Raw genomic sequence first — 5,908 nt, forward strand, 5'->3', positions numbered from 1 at the left:
TACATTCCTAAAACAAATGCTACATCCCTCTAGGTTTTAAAATAGAATGCTTTGGGGGTGCCTGGGTGGTTTAGTCGGTTGAGCTCCCCATTCTTGATTTCAGCTCAGGCTGTGATCTTACAGGTTGAGAGGGAGTCCCGTCTTGGGCTCTGCTAGGGATTCTCTCTCTACCTCTCCCCCATGGGTGCACTCCTGTGCACACTCGATCTCTCTCTAAATAAATAAATGAACATTAAAAATATTAGTAATGTGATAAAAAAAAGACAGTGCATTTTTTTAATGTTTATTTACTTTTGAGAGAGAGAGAGCAAGTAGGGAAAGGACAGACAGAATCTGAAGCAGGCTCCAGGCTCTGAGCTGTCTGTCAGCACAGAGCCCGATGAGGGGATGAACCCACCAACCCTGAGATCATGACCTGAGCCAAAGTCAGACACTTAACTGACCGAGCTACCCAGATGCCCCGAAAAAGACATTTAAAAATATATTAAATAATAAATAGAATACTTTGGCAATTTTTCACATATTGATTTTGCAATGTTAAAGAAATATCCCCACATTTCCATTTTGTTTTGCCCCTAAAGGTGAAAGTGGCAGCCTGAAGAATAGTAGCCCAGTGCTACAGTTTCAATACCAGCATCTCAAAGCTTTGTGACTGTGGGATGTTAGGCAATTTTGGATGGCAATTTACAGAAACTAAAAATGTGCCCTCGGAATGGGGTTGGAATTTGGTTCTTGTTTCTCTGGTTTGTAAATAATACATATGCAAATTAGAAAAACTGAAATCTCAGCCCTGGATATCAGGCTTCCCAGGAACAACAGAGAAGTGGAATAACCAAGTTTCCTAGAGGAGGGATGCACAGTGCTTCATCTGCCTCAAGCCTTAGCTCAATACTACCTTTTCAGTGAGGCCTTTCCTTTCCTATTATTAAACATTGTACTCTACCACCTACACTTCCTAGTCCCCTTTCCTGCATAATTTTTATCCAACACTTATCACCTGCCGCATCCACTAGAATGAAAGATCCAGAAGGCAAAATTTCTGTGTAATTTGTCCATACTGTATCCCTGGCATCTACAGCAGAGACACTTAATAAATATTTGTTGGATATAAGAGTTGAATGTGTAATGAATAAATGTTTTCTGCTTAGTCATTGGGCTGAGATTCTGGCAGAGCCCTACTCACCTATGGGCACCCTCTGTGTTTCCTTTTGGATATAGCTTTTCCCAATTGATTCTCTGATTGCACCAGCTTTTTTGGATTGAGGGTTTTTTCCACCCCCCAGGTCACCTTTGAATGGGTGTGACCTGGCTGTTTATAGGTCATGGTAATTAGCAGTGACTCAGGGATTACACAGCACAATAGCACTGCCTGGGGCCTCCCCTTCAGCATGGCCTTGCGTGGGACAGTTTCTTCCAGAAACCAATTTTGGGGAAGAGTGACTGTTCGGCAAATTACCTAATCCTACTGAGCTTCAGTAAAATGGCTTTATCAACACCTTGGTCTGCCTTACCTCACAGTGAGTTCTTCAGAAGTTCCAGTGACAATGTGTGGGAAACATATTGCACATAAAAGGTGTTTTCAACGTTCACTTATTATAAAAATAAAACAAGACAAGTGTGAAAAGTTATTTAATTTTAGATGACATTTAAATGTGGCTTTTAATAAAAAGCCGAAGGAAAGTTGCAGGGGAGGAATTAGGAATTTAGGAATTGGTTGCTAAAGTGCCTTTGGGATTTTTTCCCCCCAGTGCTGAATGTTTTTTTATTTTTTTTATAAAAAAAGTTTTTTTTTTTTAACATTTACTTGTTTTTGAGAGACAGAGAGACAGATCATGAGCAGGGGAGGGGCAGAGAAAGAGGAAGACACAGAATCTGAATCAGGCCTCAGGCTCTGAGCACAGAGCCTCATGCGGAGCTGGAATCCACGAACTGTGGGATCATGACCTGGGCGGAAGTCAGATGCTCAACTGACTGAGCCACCCAGGCGCCCCTGAATGTCACTCTCATTTCACTGATTTCTATTTGGTGGGGCTCCTGGTACATAACTTCCAAAGTGATGTTTAAAAGGAATAAATGCAAAGATCTGCACTCAATCTTCACAAACAAATTGTACAAATATAGGCCGGAGGAGACTTGGTTTTATAGCTATATATGTGTTAAAGGCTTGCAAAAAATTGGGGGGTACTTTTGTTTTTAGTTGGCAAAAACGTGAAGTTTATGAACAGTATGAGGTGGTTAAAAAATGTTATTGTGATATCAAACTGAATTTTGAAATACAAAAATGCAGTAAATTATACTTTACTATTTCTCTCTTCATACCTGGATTATTGGACTCAGTTCTAGATGCCACATTTTAAGAGGCACTAGGGTATGATCAGATGAAAGTATATGGAGGAGATGAAGGGTACAAGTGAGTGAAGCATGGTATGGGAAAGCATGTGCTATGGTTGCTAACTTTATATGTTTAAAAGGCTATTTATGGAAGGGCCAGGGGGCATTTCTGTACTCAATACACAGTACTAGACTCAGATTCACTGGGCCCTTTAATACATACTGTATTCATATTTATAATAATGGTTTAAGGTATTTGTAAGAGTTACCTTAAGATGGCGACTGAGTGGCCATTTTGCTTTGGGGGTCGGGGGTAGGGGGGGAGCAACAACCCCCAACCGCAGACCTGGAATGTCCCTCACGGTTTGAAAACAGCCAATCATGAAGCTCCAGCTTCCCCTCACTCCGACAAAGGAGGCAACCAATCCCGCCCTGCCATGGCCCCAAAATGCCCTTACTTGGTAATCTGCCCTCCCTAGACCAAACCCGGAACTCTTTCACCCATAAAACACCTCACCCTCCCATACCGGGCGCGACTTCCCTGACTCAACCCCAACTCGAGTCATGGAACCTCGCCCAGGGGCTACAGACCCCAATAAAGGCTTTCTTGGCTCTATAACTTGGTCTCTCTCTTTCCTCTCGTCTCTGCCTCCACATATTAAATCTTACAGTACTCTTATTTTCCTCTTTTTGAGTTGAACAAACTCACACTTGTAGTTGTTTTGTGCTAGTCCAAGTTCATACAGCTAGGAAGTGAATAGAACTGGGATCTGACCACCCCACTTTAGAACTTAAATCTAGTGGTATTTCTTCCAAATACTATAGCTACGTAAAAATCTGTAAGGAGACGTATTTCAGTTAAATGTAAGGACTAGAAGGATGGTTCAAAGATGAATATTGTTATAAAGTAGTGAGTGGTTCCCTACCACCTGGAGTTTGCACATATGCTGGACAGCTACTTTGCAAAAACAAGTTGAGTATTCCCTCAACTTATACATGTGTTGTATGAAGAAGGATATGCGTACCTTCATCACAAAATATCGCAAATGAAGTCTAATCATAGAGCCAAAGGACTCCATAAGCAAAGCTTAATGAATGTCAGAGACTGAGCTGTGTTCGTTAATTCAGTACTTATTGGAAAATACAGCACCCAAACTTCATTTTCTGGGTTTACAACCTCATGTGTTTTTTGGTTTTTTGTTTTCTTTTTCTGTACCAGCAGTTACCCCTTATCTACTAACTGGGTAATACAGTGTGGAACTAGAGGGTATGGAAAGAGGAAGGGCAGGGATGTTTGGGAATTATTGTAATGGATTGTTGGCATGCTCTTGCTTTATTAAAACAAGCAAAGAATGTGGGTGGTAGTAGGAGAGGGTTTTTTAAAAAACTTTTTAAATATTTATTTTTGAGAGAGAGAGAGTGAGAGAGTGCATACATGGGCACACACAAGTGCGAGTGGGTGGGGGAGGGATAGAAAGAGAGGGAGACAGGATCCTAAGTAGGCCCACGGCTATCAGTGCAGAACCCAGTGTGGGGCTGAAGCTCATGAACCGTGAGGTTATACCTGAGCTGAAGTCCGACACTTAACTGACAGAGCCACCCAGGTGTCCCCAGGATTTTAATTAATTACTTTATTTATTTATTAATGTTTCTTAAAATTTATTTTTGAGAGAGAGAGAGAGAGAGAGAGAGAGAGAGAGAGACAGCATGAGCAGGGGAGGGTCAGAGAGAGAGGGAGACACAGAATCTGAAGACAGGCTCCAGGCTCTGAGCTAGCTGTCAGCACAGAGCCTGATGCGGGGCTTGAACCCACGAAATACGAGATCATGGCCTGAGCCAAAGCCCAATGCTTAACCAACTGAGCCACCCAGGCACCCCATGTCCCTAGGATTTTAAATGATAGGCAGAGAGGGGTGCCTGGGTGGATCAGTCAGTTAAGCATCTCTTGTTTTCTGCTCAGGTGATGATTTCACAGGTTCGTGAGTTCAAGCTCTGCATGGGGCTCTGTGCTGACAGTGTAGAGCCTGCTTGGGATTCTCTCCTCTCTCTGGCCCTCCCCTATATACTCTCTCCTTCTCTCTCTCAAAAATAATTAATAAACTTTAAATCATAAGGAGAAAATGCCACTTAGTAAAGGAAGAATGGAATACTGTGGAAGGTTAAGCAAGGCAAGGACTGTGGACTGTGCTATATTTCCCTCCTGATTAATAGATGTTCAACATCTATCTGCTGGAAGGAATGCCTCAAACATCAACAAATGTTTAAAGATAAATTTCTTAGTGCTGAGCACTTTGCTATATCTGGGAACCAAAAATGAACTAGACAAAAATCTCCATCTTTATAAGGAACTCAGTCTAACAACAAAAGACCACCAAGCAAAGCAATGGGAAAAAAGAAATAGTATAATCATAGAGAACACCTAAAAGGTTCCATGAAGGCATAAAGGAAAGAGGATTTAATTCAGTATAAGTGTCTATAGGGTGAGCCTGTGGGTGTGTAGAAAAGAGGTGATGTCAGGGAAGATTCCAAAGAGAAAATGATGCATTTATTATCTTGAAGGAAAGTAGTTCACCTGTTAAATGAGGGATGGATATCAGATGGGGGAAAATACACAAAGACAGAACCTGTTGCATTTGTGTGTGAAATGTAGTGGGAGTCAGAGCTGGAGCTGAAGCGCTCTAGGGATCAGATGGTAAACTGCCTTGTGTACCATGGTAATTAGCTTGAACCTAATTGTCCAGGTGGAGAGCCTCTGAAGAATTTTAAAGAGGGAGGCTCTGTAGTTTTGGAGCATTCTCTGGCAGCCATTCGGAACAGAAGCAGAAGTGAAATTAGGAAGGCTTGACCCAAAGAGCGTCAAAGAGGTTGAAAGGGTGGAGACAGATTATTAGTCACAGAATTAAGAGGAAGAATTATCCATGGGATTTCGATCAGAGAACTTTAGTGGAGAGAAATTTGATTGCCTAGTTGTTGGAATGGTGAGGTTTTATCAATTGAATGAGGTGATACCGAACTGAGTGGTACAGTGAGTAATACAGAAGGCCTGGGATTGGGACCATATGGTTGTCCTGAGCTTGTGTATATTAGCTGATGACTCTTTTGAACTGAATTCAGGAAATGACATAAAAATGATTTGCGCAATCAAGTTAGAAGAACGAGGACTCCAAAGTCAGTACATTTGGAGAAAAATAACTAGGGTTGGTGTAGATGGGGAAGTAGGATTATCAGAAGGCCACTTGTGAATAAAATTTGGATCGTCCAATGGAAACATCCCCAAAGAAAAACAAATGCCTTGAATCCAGCCTTTTCTCACTACGACCCATTCCCCCCCCCCAACTGCCCCTCATTCTTCAGACTGTGTAGGTTAGAATATCGAATGTCTTGGACGCCATATACTCAAACCTACACATGTCAGGATGAGGACAGAGAAAACAAACGATTTGCAAGCCGTCAAGTAGCGGGGGTCTTTCCTTAAGACCTGGCTTCCTGACTCTAGCTCCAGTGCTCTTGTCGTTACCCACACCAATGCGGGCTTGGCGGCGGGAAGCTCCGCGCGTGGCCGCCTCTCGGGGTCGGC

Source organism: Suricata suricatta, chromosome 3 (assembly GCF_006229205.1).
Source record: "Suricata suricatta isolate VVHF042 chromosome 3, meerkat_22Aug2017_6uvM2_HiC, whole genome shotgun sequence".
Taxonomy (NCBI): Eukaryota; Metazoa; Chordata; class Mammalia; order Carnivora; family Herpestidae; genus Suricata; species Suricata suricatta.